The sequence below is a fragment of the Tamandua tetradactyla genome, chromosome 4 (assembly GCF_023851605.1).
Source record: "Tamandua tetradactyla isolate mTamTet1 chromosome 4, mTamTet1.pri, whole genome shotgun sequence".
Classification (NCBI taxonomy): domain Eukaryota; kingdom Metazoa; phylum Chordata; class Mammalia; order Pilosa; family Myrmecophagidae; genus Tamandua; species Tamandua tetradactyla.
Genome location: NC_135330.1, coordinates 192,920,102 through 192,933,705, shown reverse-complemented (window position 1 = coordinate 192,933,705; position 13,604 = coordinate 192,920,102). Strand labels below are relative to the sequence as shown.

The 13,604-nt window shown below is 36.6% G+C and overlaps 1 long non-coding RNA gene across 1 annotated transcript in view; it reads right to left on the bottom strand.

The window, feature by feature from the left end:
- The window catches only part of LOC143681684 (uncharacterized), a 234,409-nt gene that overhangs the window by 105,914 nt on the left and 114,891 nt on the right, over positions 1 to 13,604 (bottom strand). The gene's annotated exons all lie outside the window — the stretch shown is intronic.

Below are 13,604 nucleotides of genomic sequence, written 5' to 3'. Positions count from 1 at the left end.
TTTCTGAGTAGACTTTGGTAGTATGTCTTGCAAGGAAGTCTTCCATTTCTTCTCAGTTGTAGAATTTATTGGCATAAAGAAGTCCATATCATTCTCTTGTTTTTGAAAATACATAGAAACCATAGTGATGGCACCTCTCTCATTCCTGATATTGGAAGTTTGTCTCTTGTCTTTCTTTTTTCAGCTCTATCTGACGAGGTTTGTCAGTCTTATCAATCTTCTCAAAGAATCAGCTCTGTTGTCATTGATTTTCTCTATTGTTTTTCTGTTTCTATTTCATTGGTTTTTGCTTTGATCTTTTTTTTTCTTCTACATACTCTAAGTTTCATTTGCTCTTATTGTTCTAGTTCTTAATGTAAAATCCATATAATTGATTTGAGATATTCCTTTTTCCTAATACAGGTACTTAGTGTTATGAATTTACCTTTCAATACTGCTTTAACCGCTTCCACAATTCCCCCCTGCCCCTGCCAATTTGTGATATATTATTTCATTTTCATTTAGTTCAAAATATTTTCTAATTTTCCTTTTTATTTGTTCTTTGACTTACTGGTTATTTAGAACTGTGTTATTTCACTTGCAAATATTTGGATATTTTCCAGGCATTTTTCTATTTTTGATTTCTAATTTGATTCCATTGTTGAGAGAAAACATGCTTGTATGACTTGATTTCTTTTACATTTATTGAGAACTTTTTATGGCCTAGATTATGGTCTATCTTGGTTAATGTTTGTTTGAACTTGAAAAAAAGTATATATTAATGCTATTGGGTGGAGTGTTCTTTAAATATCAATTAGGTCAAGTTGTTTGTGTTGTTCAAGGCTTTTATATCATTCTTGACTTTTCTTTTATTTGTTCTATCAATTATTGAGAGTGGTATAGAAATCTCCAATTGCAATTGTGGATATTTCTATTTCCCATTGCAGTTTTATTGTTTTGTTTTTGTTTTTTGAATGGGCAGGCACTGGGAAACTTTATTGGGTTTTATCTCATGTATTTTAAAGCTCTATTATTAGACATAAATTTTTAGGATTTTTATTTTCTCTTGATGAATTAACCCCTTTCATCCTTCACTTTTTGCTCTGAAATATTCTTTTTTGATTTTAATGCAGCTAATTACGATGGTTACATTCATGTATCAACTTGGCTAGAATATAGTGTTCAGTTGTTTGGTTAAACAGTGACCTGACTGTTACTGTGAGGGTATTTAGAGAACTTTAATCATTAGTAAATTGACTGCATCAATGGCTGATTACATCTACAATCAAATCAGGAGATTGCCTTCAAAATTTAGAAAACTCTCACCCTATCAGGTGAAGGCCTTAAAAGCAAAACTGCTGATTTTAGCAGTTCTATTGCTAAAAGTAGAGATGATTTTACATCTCTACTTCAGCCAGCCAGTGTCTCCTGGAGAATTCATAAAAAACCATCATTGGAGTTCCCAGCTTGTGGTCTGTCCTATGGAAATCAGACTTGCCTACCTCCACAGTCACATGAGCCAAATCTAATAATATTTTTATTGTATATATAATTTCCTGTTGGTTCTGTTTCCCTGAAGAATCCTGACTAATACACTAGCCTTCTTTTGATTTATCTTTTTCCAAACTTTAAATTTTAACCTGTTTGTGTCATTATATATATTTTAAAACTTTTTTAATAAAAAAATTAACAAACAAAACATTTAGATATCATTCCATTCTACATATACAATCAGTAATTCTTAATATCATCACATAGTTGCATATTCATCATTTCTTAGTACATTTGCATCGATTTAGAAAAAGAAATAAAAAGACAATAGAAAAAGAAATAAAATGATAATAGAGAAAAAAAAGACTATACATACCATACCCCTTACCCCTCGCTTTCATTTACCACTATTTCAAACTGAATTTATTTTAACATTTGTTCCCCCTATTATTTATTTTTACTCCATATGGTCTACTCTTCTGTTGATATAGTAGCAAAAGGGAGCATCAGACATAAGGTTTTCACATTCACAGTCTCATTGTGAAAGCTATATCATTGTTCAATCATCATCAAGAAACATGGCTACTGGAACACAGCACTACATTTTCAGGCAATTCCCTCCAGCCTCTCCACTACATCTTGAACAACAAGGTGATATCTACTTAATGCGTAAGAATAACCTTCAGGATAACCTCTCGACTCTGTTCGGAATCTCTCAGCCATTGACACTTTGTCTCATTTTACTCTTCCCCCTTTTGGTCGAGAAGTTTCTCTCAATCCCTTGATGTTAATTCTCAGCTCATTCTAGGGTTTTTCTCAGTCCCTTGATGCTGAGTCTCAGCTCATTCCAGGATCTCTGTCCCACGTTGCCAGGAAGGTCCACACCCCTGGGAGTCATGTCCCACGCAGAGAGGGGGAGGGTGGTGAGACTGCTCGTCATGTTGGCTGGAGAGAGAGGCCACATCTGAGCAACAAAAGAGGCTCTCTTGGGGGTGACTCTTAGGCCTAAATTTTAAGTAGACTTGACCTATCCTTTGTGGGGTTAAGTTTCATGTGAACAAACCCCAAGACTGGGGGCTCAGCCTACAGCTTTGGTTGTCCACACTGCTTGTGAGAATATCAAGAATTCAACTTGGGGAAGTTGAATTTCTCCCCACTCTCACCATTCCCCGAAGGGGGCTTGCAAATACATTTCCAGTCACTGATCAAATCATTCTGGGATTCATCGGGGGATCACTCTGGACAAACCAACAAAATCTCATGTGCTACCTGAGATTCCAAGTACTTATGACATTCAATCAAACTATCTACATTAGTTATATTAGGAAATGCTCTAGTCAAAAATCTAAATTTTGTAACAAATAAACATTTTTTGCTTTAGTCTCACACATAAGGTGACATTTTAAAGTATTAATTATCATCTATTTTCAGCACCCTGCAATAATGACATTCCTTTGTTCTTCCTCATGCAAAAACATTTTTAAAATTTGTACATTGTACATTTCACTATTATTATTGTGTCATTATATTTAATGCAGGTTTCTTATAGGAAACACAGAGTTGGATCTTGCTTTTCAAAATTCAATTTGGAAATTTCTGCATTGGGATGTTTAGACAATTTACATTTAATGTGATTACTCTATATTTGTGTTTAAGTCGACCATTTTGCTATTTGTCTGTTTATCCCATCTCTTGCTCCCCCTTTCTTCTTTTTGTGTCTTCTGTTCATTCAATTGAGTGATTTTTTGCAGTTCTATTTCTTTCCTTTCTTAGCATTGTTAGGTATACCTCTTGTTGTGTTAGTTTAATGATTGCTTTAAGGTTTACAGAATACATCTAACGCATCATAATCTGCCTTCAAGTGAAATTGTGCCATTTCATGCATAGTATAATAGCAATACAATGGTATAGTTTACATTCCTCTCTTCCCAGCTTTTGTTATTGCTATCATACATTTTACTTCTACATATGTAGTGTACTGTAAGCAGTAACATTGGTACAAATTGGTACAGTACATTTTACTATTTTTACTTTAATATCTTCTAAAGAGATTTAAATAATAAGAAAAAGTCTTTGTTTTTACCCAGGTAGAAAGCATTTATCTCTTCTGATTTTTTTTTTTTTTTTTTTTACTAGATTTGGGTTTCCATCTGCTATCATTTTCCTTTGGTTGAAGTACTTTAAAAAAGATTTCATTAAGTGTAAGTCTTCTGGTGATGAATACTTTCAGTTTTTGTATGTCTGAAAGCATCTTTTCTCACCTTCATTTTTATTTTAATTTTTCAATTTTGGGGTTAAAATTGCTTCCTTTTTTGGTGTACAGGTCTATGAGTTTTAACACATGTATAGATTTGTATAACTATCACCACAATCATTATGCTGAACAGTTCAATCACCCCAAAAACCTCTGTTTGGGTATCCCTTCATACTCATACACTCCTAACCCCTGACAATTATTTATCTGTTTATCATACCTATAGTTTTGTCTTTTAGAGAATGCCATGTAAATGGAATTGTATGGCATCAAACTTCTGAGACTGGCTTCTCAAAGCCAATGAGAACTTATAATAATGCCTTTGAGATTTATCCAAATTTTTGTTAGCAATTATTTGTCACTTTTTATTGCTGAATAATACTACATCATGTGGCTGTACCACAGTTTGTTTATCCATTCACCCACAGAAGGACATTTGGGTTGTTTCCAGTTTGGGGTATTATAAATAGAGTTTCTATAAAATTGTGTACAGGTTTTGGCGTGAACATAAGGTTCTCTGGGGGTGACTCTTAGGCATAACTATAAATAGACTTAGTTTCTCCTTTGCAGGAATAAGTTTCATAAGGGCAAGCCCCAGAATCTAGGGCTTGGCCTATTAAATTGGTAGTCCCCAATGCTTGTGAGAATATCAGGAATCTCCCAGGTAGGGAATTTTAATATTTACACTTTTTTCCCCAGTCCCACATGGGGACTTTGCAAATACTTTTTTATTTTCTGCCCAGATTACTCTGAGATGTATCGGGCCATCTTGCTTTTAAACTTTGATGGGATCAGAAACCCTTTAGTCTAGAGGTAATTATGCCCCACCACTGATGCAGCCTCTTTTGTGTACTCCATTGATAGCCTGTGAATTGTTCTATTTTCCACTGTGGGTGATGAAAACAGGCACAATTCTTTACTTGCATGAGCTCAATTCTTTACCTGTGAAAAGAACCTTTTTATGAGGTTCTATTCCTCTCCTCATGTAGTTTCCTCACACATGTGCTAATCAGCACTCAGCCAAATATTGGAGAGAAAAGCTCTACTGATCTTTGGGATTCTTTTCTGTGTGTGTGTGTGCAGCTCACTCCTTTAAAGTATTTATCCCTGTGAATTCTAGCTGCTTTGGCCTCCTTAGACTCCCAGTTCTGGCTCCCTAACTTAGAGGAACCTCCACACCACAGCCTGTAAACTACAGAATTCATCTCTGAGTCCTTTAACTGTCAGCATTTTCTAGGTTTTATTTAGTTTCATAACATAAAACATTGCTCATAAACATAGGTGCATGAAAACATGGACAGAATCTTTGCACAATGGTTTTTTTTTTTTTTTTATAAATCTTTTGGAGCTCCTGTCTTTTTAATTTTAATTTTTACTTTAAGATGATTATTTTCTGGTTACCACATATGGGGAGCTGCTCATCTGCTTTTATTTTTTTTTTTTCTTCGCATGGGCAGGCACTGGGATTCAAACCTGGGTCTCCAGGGTGGCAGGCAAGAACTCTGCCACTGAGCCACGTGGTCCACCCCGCACAATGGTTTTTATATCTAGGGTAACAATTTCCAAGGTATTTCTAGAATTCTGGTATTCTAACACCTTCATCTTTAGTTTTCAGGAGTGTGTTACACTGCAATTCACCAACTTCCATTTGTAGCTCTTCATTCACATTATTAATATTAATTGAAAAAGGTGAACTGAAAAATTCTAGTTCATTTTCATAAAGTTTGAAATCATAGAACCTGCTTTGGAATTCAGTCTTCAGCTCTCTCATTTTTGAGTATAGACTATCATTTTTGTTTTCTGAAATTAATTTCAGTGTAGGTAAGTAGGCCAGATTTTTCCTTGCCAAATGAGTTTCCAAAAAACACAATTTCACTAGGAATGAGCAAATGGAATCATACATTTGTGCAACTACTTGTGAACACCCCTGTAGAGAAATGTCCAACACTTTTACACTTATTTTCTGAAACTTTTGTTTCTGCTTTCACTATTGTCCGCTTTTTATTTTCTTCTCAGAGCCACCAGATAGCCTTGCTGACGTCATCATCCTCACTCTTAGTTGCCTCCATGTCCTTTCTCAATACACTAGGTCATCAGGGAAAGGTTGTTGTGACCACAGAGTTAGAATCTTGCTGCAGCTGCTGTCACCACCTGAACACCTGATGAGCATGTGGAGGGAAAAAGCTGAGTGGAGTAGGGATAAATCAGGGCATTTGATCCCGTTGGTCCTACACACTTTTTTTTTCTTAATATACTTCTTTTTTACTATGAAAGTTATATGTTTTTCATTTTTTTAAAGAAGATGCACAGAGAGAAAAGAATCATATAAATTACCCTCTCCCTTTGCCACCCAAGGGGCAACCACTGCTATCTGTCTGATAGGTGTGATTGCAGACAGGTTTTGATACACATAAACTAACCCAAGCCTCCCATACACATACTCATATGCACATGCACACTTAAAAAAGAACATACAAAAGTGGTATCATATTTTGCTTAAAGTGTGGCAGCTTTTTCACATAATGATATATTATTTCTATAACAATGCATAGATGCCAACTAATTCTTTTCCTTTAAAATAAAATAATTATTTGATTTCAAGGTACAAGGTACAAGGAACAAGGATGTTCAATTTTATTTTCTCTCACAAGCACTAATACTGTCCACACCATTCTGTTTCTTGCTGTTTTCCACTTCATATATTTAGGAGCTTCTTTTTCTTTTCTTAATACTTGCATAGTTGTAGTAGCTACGATTCTTTGGTTGCAAGCAATAGAAACCTTCATAACGAATTTAAGCACAAGGGAAATTTATTGGAAGAAAACTGGTGAACAGTTTAACGACCAATGTTGGGGAAGGACAGGGTGGATATTTTATGGGGTCCCTAGCAGCAGGAATGCAAGGATGCCTCTTGGATCTTACCATTCAATGACTTCAGCTCCAACTACCTTCTCTCTCTGTGGGTACTTCTTTTTATATTCTGGATATCAAGTCCTTACTGTATATATGGATTCTAAATATTCTCTTGCATTCTGTAGGTTCTCTTTGATATACAAAAGTTAATTTTGATGAAGTCCCATTTATCTATTATTTCTTTTGTTGCTTGTGTTTGTGGTGTAAAATGTAAGAAACCATTGACTAACACAGGTTCTGAAGATGCTTCTGTTTTGTAGGTTTGCCATCTATTTTGAGTTAATTTTTGCATGTGTGACCTTCATTCTTTTGTATATGGATATCTAGTTTTCCCAGTAACATTTGTTGCAGAGACTATTCTTTTCCCATTGAGTAGTCTTGGCACCCTTGTTAAAAATCAATTGGCCCTGCAAACCCCAACCAAAACCATTCCAGCCAATCCTAAAGAACACCTAGGGCAATATATAAGATTCTACAAAGGTTCCATGTATTAGGGTAACTTTCTAGAAAACTATAACCTCCAAGATGGGTCCCTGGACCAGGTAAGTCCTGAAACCTAGAGGGCCCAGTCTCTTCAGAACATCAGCTAGTTCCATCTCCCTACCCCATATACTGACAGCCCCTTCCAACATGAAAAAGTGAGAATGGCCACAACCTAAATACCCCTAAAGAGGGAGATAGAAAGATCAAAAGTGATGCTGGGGATATATAGAGAAGGTAGGTTTAACAAATGAGTATGAATGTGGAAACATTAAATTGATATTTCTTTTAGTCTCCAGTATTTTAGTGCAGCTATATGTAAAAACCTAAAACTGTGGGATTGTGAACCATGCCAAACTCTGAAATATGTTCTACAACTAATTGTAGTATGGTGCTTTCAAATTTGTTGCTTTTTAGTATATATGCTATTTTTCACAAAAAAAGAAAAAAAAAGTCGATTGTGATGATAAAAAAATATTTATTCCTTCTAGCTTCCTATATTCTACAAGGAAAATCTGAGAGGATGCTGTGATAGCCCATGACAAACTCTGGGAGCTATCCTGTAACTTCTTGTTGACGAGTGCTCTGAAAATTATTGCTTTTTTCTTTCTTTGCTTTCTATATAATATTATACAATTAAAAAGTTAAAAAAAAATCAATTGGCCTTGGATGTGAGGGTTTATTTCTGAACTCCTAATTTGATTCAATTGATCTGTATGTATGTCCTGTGCCAGTACCATGCTGTGTTGATTACTGTAGCTTTGTATTAAACTTTCTAAAACCAAGAAGTGTGAGTCCTCCAAATTTGTTTTTCTTTTTCAAGATATTTTGGTTCATTTATTAGCTCCAGTAAGCTTTGTTCTGGATCTTCAGGCTTTTCTATATATAGGATCCTGCCACCTGCAAATAGTGAAAGTTTTACATCTTCCTTTCCAACTTGGATGCATTTTATTTCCTTTTCTTGCCTAACTGCTCTGACAAGAACTCCCAGTATAATGTTGAATAACAGTGGTGACAGTAGACATCCTTTCCTTGATTCTGATCTTAGAGGCAAAGCTTTCAGGCTTTTACCATTGAGTATGGTGTTAGCTGTGGGCATTTCATATATGCCCTTTATCATATTAAAGAAGTTTCCTTATACTCCTAGTTTACCAAGTGATTTTATCAAGAAGCGGTGCTGGGTTTTGTCAAATGCCTTTTTTGTGTCAATTAAAGATGATCATGTGTTTTTCTCCCTTATGTTTTATTAATGTGGTATATTACATTAATTGATTTTCTTATCTTGAACCACTCTTGCATAACAAGTTTGTGATTTTTTAAAAAGGCATGATTAGAATGAGAACACTTTCCCTCTTGCAAGTACAGTTAAGAGAAATTTTTTAGCCCACTTGTACTTAACGTAATATTTAAGTCTTAAAGGACAAGAGGCCTAAACATTGTTTTCCTTTAAAAAGTAGATTCCACTTTTAAAAATTTTATTTATTAAAATCTAATTTAAAACTTTCATCAAGTGCAGCCATAGTTTCATATACATAAATGTCGAGAGTAAGTTATATACTTTTATTCCCTACATATCCAGATGTCAGGGAGGAATTGGTCCAAGAGATCACACACACCAGCAGATATAAATTGTTTAAGACCGGCCCAATATGGTACTTGCATACATTAGGTTTCCTAAGTGCTTATTGGATGAGTGAGTGAGTGAATGGATGGATAAATGAATGAATGGCTTGTCTTCACAAAGGAGACCAGTTTTGTATTTTTTCCTTTGAAAACTGGTTATGATCTTTGAAGGACTATCCAGCAGACTGATAGATACATAATTTGGAGTAAATGGAGGCCTGCAGTTGGGCAAGATATACTAATGTATCTTAAGGGAACTGAAGCATTAACGAGACACTAATGAGAAAAAAAAGTTTATTAAGGATAGGTAACCACCACTGACAGTAAGCTATAGATTTATCAAGTGGAGAAATATCTCTCTAAGGTATTTAAAGAGATGGGTTCTAACTGGCAATCGTGTCTCATGGGAATTTTTATAGGTTTTCAAAACAAGAGGTGAAAATTACTGGGACATTTAGATTGGAGAAATAGCTCATCTAATCAACTACTAATGAGGCACACACCTTGTTTCTTATTGGCTTTTTCACGACAATGTTCAAGGCCTTCTGTGATTCATAACATGGCGGCCAAAATAAAATTATTTATTTAAAAAATTCCTCTGATTCTGCTTTTGATGCTGTCTTTCCAGTTTAATATAGATTCATTAATTTCCTTACTTCCATATGTGTCCTGTGCATGAGTGCATGCTTCTGGGCAGTCTTTCAAATTGATAACAAAGTTTTACATTTGACAAACCAGCCTTCTCATTATCCAGGTTCAAATGGGCCAAGGGTAGGGCTCAATCTGTATCTGTTAAGAATGCATTTCCAAGGTTGTAGAAGTAGTATACATTCCTAGGATCATAGGCTGTTATTCACGGAACCAAAAACTTCTTAACTCCCAAATCTAGTTATTCTATTTGTGTGAAGAGACAATCTTAATAGATTGTGGATGGGAGAAAGAGAGGTTTAAATATGAAATAACCTAAAATATTGGCTTCACATGAGGATTTCCCCTAGTTGCATCCCATTAGCTGCCATTTAACCATTTAATAGAGGTGTGAGGGTTTTTCTCTTAGATTTAGAAAGTTATCTGAATTGGTCCATAGGAACACAATTCCCCAGTGTTGTTCCTTGAGCTTTAGCATGAAAGTTATTGGGAGTAAATTTCAATTTATTGTTGGATTTCAGAAAAAGAATTCTAAGAGTGAAAGGAACTCTTGATGCAGAGCCCCCTCTTCAGTGTCCTTGTAGGTCCAAGTACCCAGATGTGAACGAATTCCCATACTAGGTAGTATTGTACCCTCCAGATGGCACTGCTGAGAACTCTCTCCCCTGCCAGCATCTCACCCTACCTAATGCATGCACCTGCACATCAAATGAGAATACCCTAGCAACCTATCATATCCTAAGTCAACAAGCCCCTTTGTTAGTGCAGTCTTGTTGGCACAATTTTTCTTTAAAAGGTGATCCCTCAAAGGTGGAATTGGAGTCATTTTCTCTTTCTTCCTACTGGCTCCCCAGGTGGGAGCCAATTTTATGCTCCTACCTGCTTTCTCCCTTTCACTCTCCCACCTCTGTCCTCCCTGCTTTATTCTTTCAATAAATCTATTAATCTTTGACTTGATGTCTTATGTGGAACGACTCCATGCCTAACACTTATAAAATGCTCTTAAATTGAGACTCCATGGGCCCATATTGAAACATCCCAGTTCTGAGTTTTGAGGGAGCTGAGTTGGATCAAGTTTGCGTAGGGTAGAGGAAAGAATATGGGTTTTGGATTCAGACAGTCCTGGTTCCAAATAACATTTCTGATATTTCCTAGCTCAGATCTTGGGTACACTTTAACTTAATTATCCTTAGTTTCCTTATTTGCAAAATGGGGTTAATATAGCTTCTTCATAGGGTTGTAGGATGACTAAATGGACACTGATGAAAGGTCCAACAATGTTTGACCCATAGGTGATAAATGGTAAGTATTTTTGTCTGTAGAGGTTTGGGAGAGCCTATGTTCCTTGTGATGGGAATATCTATAACTTTCTAGATTCAGCTCCTCTGGTGAAGGAGAGCTCCTAACACTGGATTCACAAACACGGAACACTCCCTAGGAAAGGGGTGAGGCTTCACTTCTTCAGGAATTCAACTGCTGCAATGTCTATGAAACAAGAACTGCTACCTATGAGATACTCCTTATGATTCAAAGTTGGTGGTATGACCTCCAGGGGTGACAGATGTGTATGTAAATAACAGTAACATAAAACATGTGAAATCACATTGATGACTGTTCTAGTTTGCTAGCTGCTGGAATGCAATACACCAGAGACGGACTGGCTTTTAATAAAAGGGGATTTATTTCATTAGTTCTTCAGAGGAAAGGCAGCTAACTTTCCACTGAGGTTCTTTCTTACGTGGAAGGCACAGGATGGTCTCTGCTGGTCTTCTCTCCAGGCCCTTGGGTTCCAACAACTTTCCCCGGGGTGACTTCTTTCTGCATCTCCAAAGGCCTGGGCTGAGCTACAAGTGCTGAGATGAGGAATGCTGAGCTGCTAGGCTGTGCTACATTGAGTTCTCTCATTTAAGCACCAGCCAATTAAGTCAAACGTCACTCATTGCAGCAGACACGCCTCCTAGCCAACTGCAGATGTAATTAGCAACAGATGAGGTTCACGTACCATTGGCTTGTGTCCGCAGCAACAGAACTAGGTATGCTCACCTGGCCAAGTTGACAATGAATCTAACTAACACAATGACCAATGAGAAAATGATAAATTTTACCTGGGAGCTTGGGACAGAACTGCACAAACAAAACTCCATGGCCATGTTCCAGAATCAGGCCTGATGAAATGTCCTTTAGTACACAGAATACCTTAGGTTAAAACTACCCACCCTGGCTCCCTCTCCCTGCATGCTAGCCACTGACAGGCAACTGTATATGACAGTTTCTGGAGATTTTAAGTTTTCTAAAATTGGGTCAAATGAAAAATAGATTCTCCTAAGTCACTGTAGTGATGATTTACGGCCTGCAAAATGATATGCGAAGTATCAGAACTTGGCACCTGTGAATGTGACCTTATTTGGATATAAAAGTCTTTGCAGATGTAATCAAGTTAAGGATCTTGAGGTGAGATTATCCTCAATTTACCAGGTAGGTCCTACATTTACTGACAAGTGTTCATATTAGAAGAGTAAGAAAGGGCAGACCAGAGAAGCCCATGTTTGAAGATAGAGGCAGAGATTGGAGTGATGCAATGGTAAGCCAAGGAACAACAGATCTGCCAGAAGCTGGAAGAGGCAAGGATCCTCCCCTCTGGTGCATTTGGAAGGAGCATAGCCCTGCCAGTACATTGATTTTGGACTTTTGGACTCTACAACTGTGAGACAATAAATTTCTGTTTTTTAAAGCCACCAAATTTTGTGGTAATTTGTTACAGCAGCCCTAGGAAACAAATACAGTCACATTTGGGTTAAGGTCTGGCTGCTTCCTAGTAGAAACATGAAATACAGCTCTTAAAATTCAGGTGCAAATATTTTACACTTCTATTTATTCCAAAGTTAGAGACTCAGTCCAACCATCTAGTTTTCAGATGCTGAAAATGAAGCCCTGGAAAATAAACCGCATGAGGTCTGACAGTCAGTAGCAGAGGCAGGGTTAAGATTTAACTTCTCTAATTCTCCATCTAGGGTTTTTTGACCCTTTCAGATCTCTAAATATGGCCATAGTGGATATCAAAGAATAGCATCGAGGTAGGTGAAGGCTCTGGGCAGTGCCAATATACTTTCCACAGAAGGAGACAGCTGGTGTGCGAGATCTCTCAGGACTAATTCCTCCTAGATACATTTCACTCAGAGGTTGATCAGAATTTTAAAAGAAGATATCAATAAAATATTTAGAAGTGCTTTTTAAAGGAAACTTCTTTTTAAATGAAAAATGAATTTATAAGTCTCTTGTTCTTTAACACAATTTACAGAATAGAGGTTAAGTATAAGCAGGCTAAAGCTTCCCTCAACTGTATTTATGAGTATAAAAAAGTACCAGTTCTAATCATCCCTTTTTAAAGGAACATGAACTTGTCAGTTTGTTATAAACACAGAGGACATGAACAAATGATTCAATTCAGCTTTATTTTTACTGCACAGACTCTGCTATCTCCAATAGATGTTTAAATACAAAGATTTCAAATTTAGCACAAATAATATAGGCTGATGTATAACTAGATTTGTTAATGACACACAATTCCTTTTGTGCATATGAAAGGACTGTGTGTTGGTGCAAAGTAATAGGACAAATTCCTAGGATTCTGGGTGTAGAAGGAGTTGGATAAAGTGAGAATGCTTTCAGTTTGTCTCTCCTAGGCTTTCAGCTGAAAGCGGAATGGGGTGTGGCAGAGGAACCTGGGGTCGGGGGAAGTGATAGATGGTCTCTTCTGGTTATGTTTTATACCCCAGAACTAGTCTTTTGGATGTGCTCATTTCTAGATCGTAGAAAGGGCTTTTCTTGGCTGCTGGGAAGCTGGGAGCATGGCTGTGGCAGAGTGATTATCTGAGAGCAGCCAGGCATAAGCTCAAATGCTTTGGAAAACTGGGGAGAAGACTGAGAGAGAGATTCTTCTTCCTTTTGTGGACTGAGGAGGATAGTACTTGGTGACATTGCTGAGGATGAAGGGAAGGATACAGGTCTGAAAGGTTTGGAATTTTATGTTGAAATAGATTCACGCCAATATGTGACAACAACAACAAAAGCATTGTAAATGCCCTTTTGTTTAAAATTAAGAATTTTGAAGCAGCTATACTAAGAGTGGTATCATAGGCCTTCTGCTAACCAAGATAAAGCATTAAAATGATCATGCTAATTTTAACTTTTTTAGATTCCTTTTAAAAGTACCTCT